The sequence below is a fragment of the Prenolepis imparis genome, unplaced genomic scaffold, assembly GCF_030444845.1.
Source record: "Prenolepis imparis isolate NDT839.2.m4 unplaced genomic scaffold, iyPreImpa1.0 SCAF_12, whole genome shotgun sequence".
Lineage (NCBI taxonomy): Eukaryota > Metazoa > Arthropoda > Insecta > Hymenoptera > Formicidae > Prenolepis > Prenolepis imparis.
In genome coordinates, this window is record NW_028141170.1 from 2,115,787 (window position 1) to 2,127,818 (window position 12,032).

Sequence of the window (12,032 nt, forward strand, 5' to 3'; positions counted from 1 at the left end):
CCTCGCCGACTATTATTCCGCTAACAACGACGAGATCGCTCGTTATTATTAGTGCGGACGAGCGAGCGAGCGAGAGAGAGAGAGAGAGCGGGGGAGAACAATTTTATTCGACCTACGGTGGCGAAATGAAATAAGGGTAGAGGGAGGTGAGGGATCTCCTAACACGAAGGTACGCCTACGATTTATACGATCGAACGGGAGATCGATCTCGCGTCAGAAGAGAGATTGCGGAATAATTTTTTATTTCATACTAAAAATGAGGAACGCAATGAGGGAGGGAGGAAGAGGAGGAACGAATGAACGAGCGAGGCACGGCAATTTCGGTCGCGCGCGATCGATCGCGACGACGTGCAGATAATTCTTTTCTCTAGACCGCCTGTGGAAAAATTCGCGGCCACGGAACGTGCCGTTCCCGAAGCGAATTAAAAGATTATCCGTGTGGCTGCGAGCGAGCGAGCCGCTTGAAATTGCTCCTTCATTTCTGGAGCAATGCACGCGAACCTTTCAATCTCGATTCGAGTCGAGAGAGAGAGAGCGCACGATCGATTAGGGAATTTCGAAGCCCGAGACGACGTGTCCCTCGGGTCCGCTTAACCCCCTACTCGTCGATCTTCTACCCTACCCACCCTCCTCCCTTTGCCCCGTGTATCCGTCGTCCACCTTCCCCGTTTCCCCCGACTCGGAAATTCAACCGTGCGTGATCCGATGGAGTCTCTCTCTTTCTCTTCCTTCTCGGTCCTTCGCTCCCCGTCGTCGTCGTTGATGTAATATTGGAAAATAATGCACTGCCGAGTCGCGCGCGGCACAGGTTTCAGAGAAATCGGCGCCCTTCGATCGATCGAAGGATAATCAGACGAATAAAATGAACGAGGAAACTTGTAAACACAGTTTACAAAAGTTAAATTAAAATTTATTTTTTATTAAAATCAAAGTGAGGAAAATACAAGAAATTATAGTAGGGAATAAAAAAAAAAAATAAAATTCGCGGAGGAGCGAGAAAGATATGAAACGCGGAAATGTACCCTTTTCCGCGTTTCCGCTAAATTTCTCCCGCGTCGAAGGTGTTTGTCTTCAACGGCCGGTCTACACGGGAGACGCGTTAAGACGATATCGCGGCGTGTATACGCACGAACGATGAAAACCCAAGGGCAATTAAAGGAGGAGCTTAACAAGCCGGAATCACTATCGTTTCCTCTGCATCTACCCGCGTTGAAAAGATCCACCGCGTAATAAGGTACATACATTCAACGTCCGCCACCGCGCATCCAAAGTGCATACTTAGGTAGCGTAATACGCGCGTGTACAATATCGTCGACAATTAGGTCGTTTCTTTCGGACGATCCCTCTCCGGTTCGGCGGCGCCTATTTAAATGCGAGAATCAACGATCTTCCTGCGGATGTCGAGCCGTCGATTTCGATATATGCGCGAATGAGTATATCGATGTCGCGAGAAAAGTTGGATCGAAGAAATAGCGTGTCTAGATCAAGCCGATTTAATTAAATCTCAACAAGTATAAAACACGTACGCGTTTTTCTGCTACTTTCGAAACGATTCCAAGAGGCGTTGCTGACGAAAGCAAATGATACAGATGTTACGATCAGTTCTCTCGATACGCATCGAGGCGTGACATGCAAAGTGGAAGAAGGGGAAAAAAAAGAATTCACGACTGAATCTTGTTCATCGCATCGGTTGCGAAGCTGGTCAACGCGAATCCGACAATCCGACAATTTCCTGCCATAGTAATCAAATCGCGGATAGAAACAAGCGGACGAGCGAACTCTCTCTTCAGCTGGCAGCTAGTTACCTGCCATGCAGTTATCTCGCATCTTTCCCACTGGCATCGTTAGCACCTCCTCTTCTCTCGTTGGCACCGAAGACGAGGTGAAGCCGGTCGTAACCTATGGACACGTAAAAGTTTTGTTAGACACCGGCGTTCCGACATAATATACGTTTGTTTACAAGCCAGATACGCGAAACGCATCGTCGTTTCATCGCATAACTGTCTTGGCGCAGGGGACTTTTTATTGCCGACGTATGATTTAAAGTGAAATGACCATTAATAATATTATCGATGATCGAAGAACATGAATGTATAAAATGCTAAAGTTGCAAATTTATATATATATATAGTCTCGCATTTTTTTTCTTTAAAAATTATTTTACTGAATTTTATTATTGCAATAAAATAGCAAGTAAAATAATTTATCAGTAAGATCTTCCTCTTTTTATTAATTTGATGGTATTAAAATATTAATAAGCGAAGCGAACACATATAGCCACGCACAATGGCTCTCTTTGCAGGGAAATTTACAAATTTATGCAAAACAGGGACCACATTGCTGATTTATCGATGATGTTTGACGTGCTCGTCGACACCTTGTGTCGTTCGCAGCGAAATTCCCGCTTGTACGCAAGTGCGTTTGTATGCCAGGGCCACGGGGCAAGAATGAGGCGAGACAAGAAAGGAGTAGAAGGATAAAGGAGCACTACGTGCTACGGACGAGTCGAGGGTGAAGGAGAGCAGAAACGATTGAGTAGGCGCTGGGCAGCTGTCGAAAGATTAAGATAACCCTGAAGTTAAGTGAACACGGGGTGTGCCCGGGCTGTGGATTTAAGGTGATTAAAGGCACCTGATATCGAGAATTATTATACCATATATTTCGTAGTACAGCGAAGCCATATTCTGACGGTTGCATAAATTTCGCGCCACAGCCAATAGTTGAAGGAAAAAGGGGGGCGAAGGACAATGTACCCCGACATTGTTCCGATAGCAATGCTAAAAAGTTGATCGAAACGTCAAGATCCGGAGGATCGCGACCTGGATTCTGTGGAAAATAATCTAAAAATCGTTCATCGTTAAATCCGATCAGCGACGATGTATCACACAGCATTCCCCCCCGAAAAACCGCGAAAAACCGCGATAACGAGGAAAAGTAAACGACGGACAATTTCCCCCGAAAGATCCCTAAAAGTACGATCGTTAATTGAGGTAAGATCCCATCGATATACCGAGCCGTAAGGCTCTTGTCACGAGTCTCTCGGGATCGTGTGCAGGCACATACGGGAAAAGAAGAACGGGGTGACTCCCGACCTCGTGCAAGCAAGGAACGTGACTCCTCGTGAGGTAGGAATTGGTGAACTCATCCCTGCACCCGATCAGATGATCCCGAACGACTTCGTGACTTTGTATTTGCTCAGCCATTTCAGCCGGGGAGTGAAGCTCGAGAGACTATCCGCCCCGCCGATCGAACGTATCCCTTTTCCACACACAAGGGCGGAAGGGGGATACATAATTATATTATAATAAACTGTAACGATATATACGAGAGGCCAGCTATCTTTGCTTGCCCTCCTGGCTCCGGCCAGGTTTCTACGGGCTCGCCTTCGTTCTCATCGAGGTCGCCTACGACCGACCGAGGAGGGCATCCTCCTAGCTTTTTCTCGACGTAAGCCTCCCGAGAGAGATCCCCGACTCGCCTTGCGCGAGCGAGACGACGACCAGGCGAAGGAAGAGAGAGACGCTAATTCCTCGCGAAGGTATTCTCCCGAGAGAGGGACCTCCGTGTCAGAGGGCTGAGTTTATCACTGTCATCTCTTGACGCCGCGGTTCTGCCGTCTTAATAGATTTAATGTCCGTCGTTCGCTCGGGCCCGGAGAGTCTGACTCTCGATAGCCGTAACTACTGACACGTACGCGTCGCCTCCTTCATCCCTTTCTCTTCCCACTCTCTTCCTGCCAGCATCACGCGCGATTTTTCTCTGTGTCTCGGAGCTTCCGGGTGTGTATCGCCGGGGTAAATTTAATTGAATATCGCGCTCGCGAGAACGTGTACCGCAAAAATGGAATAGCGCGCGTCGAACGATTTTTCTTTCTTCGACGTTTGCGGGGAAAAAGCGATTAAAAAGAATTTCTCGCGCACAACTTGCAGACTCTTCTGAGAGAAAGCTCCTCCTTCGAGACTGAAATTTTCTCGCAGATTCGTGAGTGCCCCCCCTCACGCCCCCTCGCCGTCCGACGTGCTACGATGTTGGTTAAATCAAGGTGCTGCGCCTGGGTGTGCGCCTTATCTCTCACGATGTTTACTCGGAGAGAAGCTACGCTCTTCGAGCACTGCAAATATCGCAGAATGCGGACATTGCCGTGGCACGTATATTGGTACAGGTAAGAGAGAAAAGAGCTCGGAGGCCTCCGGGTCGAGAGACGGATGGATCTTCATCTCCTTCCTCTTTTCCCTCTTCTTCTTCTCCTCTTATTTTTCTCGCATTATTGTTCGCTCTGGCTGCGAGAAACAACAGCATCGATCAATATGTTTCCCCGAGCGGAGCGACCCGAGAAAACAATGCTATACTTGGCACTGTTTTGTTTATCCGATATTATTAAATCGTTTTTAATGCATATTCCGAGGAAAGGAATTAATTCGGGCAGAAATTAGAACGCGTTAGAAGCGATTTTCCGATGTCAAACGACGCTCAAATGTGTTAAACGTGGAAAACGAGGTGTGTTGAACGAGCGTGTCGGCAAGGTCGCGCGAAAACGAATAAAAAGAAAGGTAATGAGGCAAGCGAGGGGTCGGGAGTCGTTGACAAAACGGATTACCCTAAGACGTCGGGCGGCGAAGTAGATGGAGGAGTCGCGACGCAGCCGAGCGCCCGAAGAATGAAATGGCCCGAGATCCGAGACGCTGTCTAAACACAACCCTTTTCCTTAATCATTTAAGTGATTCGGTAAGCGCCTCGTCTCTCCGCTCGTCGAATCGCCAGTAACTCTTGTGTAAACTCGACCCTTTCTTACGGGAACGTCATCCTCCGCCGCCGCCACCGCCGCGTCCCTTCGTCCGATAATGATAATACCCCCTCGCTCGACTGGAGAAAGGAAAATAATGCCTCCGTGCCCCCCATCTGACACTCGCTAGCCCGGAAAAAGTTACGTCGCCGCTATGCGCAGAATCGTATGAATAATCGTCTAAAAACAGAAGATATATATATCTAGTCTTGTGCGCACGTTTATATTCTTTTCTCGAGGAACGCGTTGCATTTACGAAGTGATAAAAAATTTCTTCCATTCAAAGACATTATCTGAAGAATTAAAAATTACGCGATATTGCGATATGAAATTAATAAGATTGAGACAAGAGTATGAGTTGTGTTATATTAAAAATCGATATTCTCTCCATTCACATTTTTCATCGCTCGATAGTACCCTCGCGATCGCGAGGATCAACTCTTGTTTGCTGCCAGCAGCCATATCGTATGTAATAGGCTTTACATTCGAATTGCCGCGGCAATTCAAAAGTTCACGAGGCGACAGAAGCCGAAGCGACGGGCCGACGCGACGTCGAGTTCGATTAATTTTCCGGTCATTATTTTTTACGACTCCTTATCGCCAGCTCAGCTCCCTGCAGCTCGTTCTATTTCTCTCTCGACGCCGATCCTACAAGGTTTTGACACAAGAATCTTCCCTCAACCAGGGCATAGAGGAGGCTGCTGGATCTCCGCGCTACGATTATCGGACCAGCGACATCGTAGAGATCGCACTTATTCCGCTTTACGTAAACGTCTCCGCGGATCATGGTAGCTCTTAAAGATGTCTTCAAGATAAGCCCGAGTCGCATTGGAATTACGGATGTACGAAAGAAGGGAAAGAGGACGCGGTATAAAAAACGGACGAGAGATCATTATTCCGAATACGTCGTGTATTAACATCTTTTCTTCGCAGCTGTAGAAATTGCAAGATGGAATGAAAGACTCTGTGATATTAACGTCGGCGCGTCCGTAATTATCGAGTGATAGAGGATCGTGATAAGTCGCAGATAAAAAAAATTCAATATTTCTCGGAGTAGAATAACAATATATCTACGTTATTTACGTAATGTCTTTCACGCTTAAGTCGTCATTCGAATAACGGCTAATTATACGCTTTACACGCGCAACAATTTCGTCCTCGATAAACGAGTCACGTGCGACTCGCCGATATCCTGGTTATCGCGGCAAAAATAAAATTACGCTTAACGAGGCTGACGTCGCGCGCGATAATGGCAAATTCGAAGGGAAAACGAAGAGCGGCGCGATTCCTTACAGACGGTTCCTCATCTTTACATCATCTTTGTTGGTTCCATTTGACGGTTTCTTCTCCGATCGAGTTCTACTCGTTGGTACAAGGAGGAGCCCCGTAGTCGTCCTGGGCGGAGCCTCGGAACCGCAAAACACCGGCCGACTTTACTTCGCGGCTCTCCGACTACTATTAATTATTTATGCTGCGAGCAGCAGAGAACGCTCCGCGCCGTTACCAACCCCGTCGTCGTCGTCGTCGTCGTAGCCGTACACGTGTGTTACATCGCGAAGCGAGAGTCGGGGCCCGGGCCGCCGCGGCGCCGGTATCGGCATTATAGACCCGGGGTACCGCGAGTCTCGAGGATCGGGGAGAACCGGGCCAATCCTATCGAGAGCTGCAATCGATTCGCCCGGAATAATAATCATGATTGGATTCCCCGGAGTTTTGGGGGCAGGACTCTCCGGTCCCCTTGAGCGCGCGCGCGGCCCTCGAAACGTCATATTAAAAGCGCAAGGCTGCACACTCGGACCATCCTTGCGTTCGCCGACTGATCGTTCTCAATGGTACCAATGATCCGGCCGAGAGAAACCGATGATTAATGATTAAGCAAAAGTATAGGTATTTATATCGGGCATAAACTTATAAACAAGAATAATAAACGAACTTGATTATAGTGCTCGATTATCAAACAATCTATATATCTGTTGATCATGCTTCTGCATAAAAACTACTTCAAGTACAATTCGGAGAAACTATAAAGATGAGTACTCGAGGACGAGAACATTTATCTCGCCGCGTGCGAGATTAAACGACACAGACTCCGCTGCCAACCTTCCCAACCCATGGGGTCCGATCACTCGATCTATCTTTTAGAAATTTTTCGGCGGGCACATTCGCGAGGGAAAAAAAGGCAGAAAGAGGGGAAAGAGAAGAAGAGACGACAAAGAGTAAGAAGAGCAAGAGGAAGTGACGATAGAGAAGACGAGATGGGGATGGACCGGGTGAAGAGGACGACCGTGGAAAAGGAGACAGATGGGGAAGGGGGGAGATGAGAGGAGAGGAGAGGAGGGGGGCAAAAAGAAAATAAAGGAGACGTCCGGCGAGGAGCATTTTTCTTTTGGACCGCGGTGGAGCAGCCACCGTGTGATTACTCGGGACGAGGGGGCATATATGAGTAATTTGTATTCAGCCCGATCATCCGTATCGAAATTCGAATCTACTTAGTTCTGAGAAGCGCCGGTGCCCCGGCCGTCCTCCTCCGAAGACTCTCCTCTGCCTCCCCCTGATCCCCTTTCCCTCTACCTCCCCGGAGCCGATCCACTATTCCATCCTCTCGGCTTCGACTACAGCTTAATATAATATTATTCGCCGGTTTAGTTTAATGGTGCCGGGCGATTATTATGTGGCCAGAGTCCGACCGACTGGCTTCTTCGGCCCCGGGTACTCTCTCTTTCTTTCTCTCCCTTTCGCCTTCTCTTTCTCTCTTCTATCTCTCCTGTCTCCGCTCTTCTTTCTACGGTATCCTCTTTCGGCTTTCGTTCTCTCATACAGCCCGGTCCACTATGTGCCGACATACGAATATATGTATGTATAGCTCACTTATGCACGCGCACGCACACTCGTGCAAGGGCACGGTTGTTCGCATCTACGTACTTGCGCCCGTATATATAGATACCCGTACTCTCGGTGGCGGGCGGGCCGTGAATGAGATTCTCTCCGAACGCACACAAAAAGCCCTCCTCCCTTCAAAACAAAACGCCATTATGATTAGTCGGGAGTATAGGTGGTCCAAATTACCGCGGGTTCGCGTTCCCGCGCCAGGACGGCGATATTCGATGCTCGCTTGGAAAGTTCTTCGCTCGTCGGATGCGCGCATAAAATTAATTTTACGCGCCGACCGTAAATAAAGAGAGAGAGACGGAATATACGAAAAATTCTCGAATTCGCGAAAAATCATCGTTTTGTTCTTACAACGAACGGAATTGTATCCGGAGATGGATAATTCCGCCTAAGCGAAAGCTCCACCTAATGAATCGCCGCGGAATTTGCATTGTGAAAGGGGGCGCGTTTATAATACATTGCTCGGCGCACGTTCGAACTCGTTACGGCCCGCGCGTAAGAGTCATTAAGAGCCGAATAATTACTCGGTATCGTTCCGGACTTGATAGATTGTCCGATCCGTGGCCGGTTTGACCCGCGACACTCGGGACAGGATGAAGAACAACGGCCTCGGCAGTCGAAAAGCTGCCCTTCAAACGCGAACCGTAACGATTATAAGCGGCACGATCTCTCCCGATACAAACGAGCGCACGTGGATAATAACATCGCCATTACGACGGCATGAGTTTAAATTCATCTCCTCGAGAAGATTCTTCAATATTTCGCTTCGCAAGTTTCATTATCTCAAGATAGCGCGCCTTTCTTATTATACGTGCGTTACGAAATCTCGTTTATTCGATCGAAGGAATGACAATGTGACGAGTGACAAGTCGCCCCTTCGGCCACAATCTACGCAAGGGGATCGATTAAATGGTGGCAAGAAGTCGAGTAATGCATGCGGTTTGGTGCGACGGGTGATTGTAGCCGGTAGGATATTAATGAAGATATTCAAATGAGACAAAAATGAAGGGGGAGAACTGGCCTTTGTCGGGCGTAAAGGTTCCACCGGTGACTCGGCCTATGTAGATTACTCTTCGCCCCTCTCTACCTTTCCTCCCCCGCCCTTTTTCTCGAGACTTTCTTCCTCTCTTTCTCTCTCTCCTCGTCGCTTCTTCTTAAACTCTTCATCCTCGATCCGCCTTAACCTCTCCACCTACCGATCGTTTACCGCCCGGAGATTCGATCGTGCACCGACTGTCGGAACGAACGTTCTTTTAACTTCTCGCAAGGTAGACTACTCCATTCCCACTTCGCGCCAGCGAGATAACGAAAATAGATTTTAAGAACGTTTTTACATTACAAAAATTAATTTATTGATTTTAATTTTATTTCGGCTATTCGATTCGAGTCTAAAAAATATTTTGCCGAATATTTCGTTGAATGAAAGACGTCTACTCTTTGTCGAAGGTCTTGAAATAAATTTCAGACAAGTCTCGAGCGATCGTACGAAGGAAAGACCGCACGCTCCTCGACAACGAGCGAATTTTTCACCGGGGAAGGAGAAGGAGGAGGATTATTAAAACGGATTACCGCCGCGAGAACGCATAAATTGCCGGAATATCGTTACACACGAAAGGTCAGAAGCGCCTCGCCTCCGTGAACCCGATCTGTCATTAAGCGGGCTGCTTAATTCACTTGTTTCTTCAGTTTCCACTGGGATGAAATTAGAGCCGCGTCGCGCCAGCCCAGTGGATGTCATTAAGAGCCTTTTAAATCGCCCTTAAGACCCGCCGGGCCATTAGAGGTTCGCGCGCGGGAAAGGAAAAGGGCCAACCCTTGTACATATCTTTTTTCCCTCCCGCAGCGCCATCGCTACCGACATTTTGCCTTCGTATAGCGCGGTTCCTAACGTTAACGGCTCCTCGCAATGCGCTCTCGGCTTACGGCTCTCGTCGAGACTCCGGTCTCTTACGCGTACACTTTGCGCTTTATCCAGTTAGTTGCGAGTAATGTCGTTACTCGTCTTCGAGAGCGCACCGCGACATGGGAGGGGCCGCTCCTCCATCGGTGCTTATTTTCCCGCGCCTAGTCCTCGACCTCTTTTCTTAATGGCTCGAATTAACATCCTGGAAATTCTTAATGCTTAACTTAATGCTACGAGAGCAATCTAGAAGTATATACGTAGAAGAATCTTTTATGGTGGGAAAAAAATTTTCCCATAGAATTGGGAAGACTAAAAAGATTCAATTTAACGACGCCAAATGTTGCCCACGGAACGTAAAACGGTAGTCCTCAAACGGTAGTCACGATTTCGATTTTTCTTTTCGGAAACGCTATTCCTTTCTCGACGTTCCCAAAGAGAGACACAAAGAACGAACAACGCGTGTCGGCCCAATTTTAATTGATATTTCGCCGACGACGGCGGCCCATTGTTTCCTTCTCCTCCATTATCGGAACCTTTGTGTTTCGCCGGTATGGTACGAAACGTCATTTTCGCCGGGATGCGCCTCCGCGTCTCAGGTCGACGATCCTATTTGTCAAGTCATTTCGGAGCGTGTATACCTGCGCCGCCGGAATCTCAACTGTTCGTCGACCGGAACGATCTGCCTTGCAGAGCGTACAATGCGGCAAAAATGCATATTGTAAAACGATGCGTCAGAGATGGACCGCGTTACGTGATAAAGTTACCGGTAACTGTGTACGCCCGCATCTCGCTCCCCTAAATAATAAGTTTCGCGATACACAGTTGAGACCACCGACGCCGCTTTAAAGCGTTCAACTATCAAACTATTTAGGTGACACAATTTAGAAAAGAAATTGTATTTTTCTCTCGCGTACATTTTAATTCCCTCTCTATTTGAATTTTTCATATATCGCGCGATAAAAAGCATTTCGTGCGAAATTCCCAGGAACCAGGAAGCGATTTGTGAAGTAACTCGAGCGCTAAACGGCAGATATATGGCGAGTGATTAGCGCATGCGAGCAAATAGGTGGGATTCGCGATAACACGAGCCAGTTGCGGGTTAAGTCGCGATACTCTCGATAACCCTATCTGGGGGAGCACGGTAAAATCATGACCCTCTCTAGTTTATGAGTAGCAGAGTCGGTATTTATACGATACACAGGTATATAAAAAAAATAGTATGCCGAAGGCAACATGCTCCGTAATCGCCGCACCGCGCGGTTTGCCGAAGGACACGCAGTTTTTTAATTAAACTTCTCCGCTAACTAGACAACTCTATTATTTTCTTGCTGTGGAAAAAAATAAACATTTTATCAGCCGTCAAGCGTGCGAACGAATCACTGACGATCGCTTCTGGAATCCGGGACGATCTCGCGACCGAAGCGTGTCAACGTCGTGGTAAAAGTCTCGGACGTAACTCGGAGAGACTTTACGTTCTCCGTCAGACCGTCATCTTACCGTGGGAGTCCGCGTATAGCGTATGTATGGAAGGAGGTCGCCATTAGTCACGAGTAGGGAGGCGGAATGCCCCGAGCTGCGCAATTACTGTGTGCATTAATCTGACCGCGATGCTGATTATTAAGGCGACGACAATAAGAGTAAAGTCGAATGAAATGCGAAACTGCCGCGGCATAAATCGCCCTAGGAAACTCTCTCCCCCTCTCTTTCTTTCTCTCTCCGCCACTTAATTGTTGCACTCTATATGCTAAACGTGACGCGGTTGTGCGTCGTGTCGGCGGTAGCCGCGTGTGCGATATCGCGAGCGAGTCTCGGGCAAGTTATGGCACAGTCGCCGCCTCCGTCATGCGAACCGTCGAATCGCTATCTCGTCCCTTGGCCGCCGGCGAGAACGACCACTTGGCGAATTAATTAATCTCTCTTGGCCAACACACGGCCTACGTCGCGTCTACATCTTCGAGTCTCGTCCATAAAGAATTTTGAACGGCACGAAGCTTCGCTGACTCGGCATAAGAACCGTATTACATATTACACGAGAGAGAAGAGTCCTGAGAGACATTAAGATTGTAACTTTGATCATCTTTGCGATGGCGAACACAAGGATCCATCTAAGATCTATTCTTTTTAGCTCAACTGGTTGCACTAGTTCAGAGTTGATCTTTTTACTCCACACTGGAAGGAAAAAGATTGGAAGAAACGCTGACCTAGTGCAGCCAGTTTAGCTAAAAGGAACAGACCTATGTCAATGGAAGCAACCAAATTTCATTTGACGTCACTCAATATTCCGTCAAAACAGATCTTTAGTAGCGCAGAGTCTTTTGTTTCACGATGCGGGCGGCACAGGTGGTATTACGAACCGGTAGGTCGTAGGTAGGCACTTACAACAAAGAGGCCCGTAATATTCAATGACAGTCCGTCCGTGCGATCGGCTTCGCCATAAGGGTAGTATCGTGTGTCTCA

General features: G+C 47.9%; 1 protein-coding gene across 2 annotated transcripts in view; it reads right to left on the reverse strand.

Annotated features, from left to right (window-relative positions):
- Positions 1-937: 937 nt before the first annotated feature.
- Plc21c (Phospholipase C at 21C) overlaps positions 938-12,032 on the reverse strand; it is a 73,393-nt gene continuing 62,298 nt past the window's right edge. For both annotated transcript variants that reach the window (XR_014426631.1, XR_014426629.1), the window contains one exon: positions 938-1,899. The gene's annotated coding sequence lies outside the window, so the exon portion shown is untranslated. The remainder of the gene's footprint in view (positions 1,900-12,032) is intronic.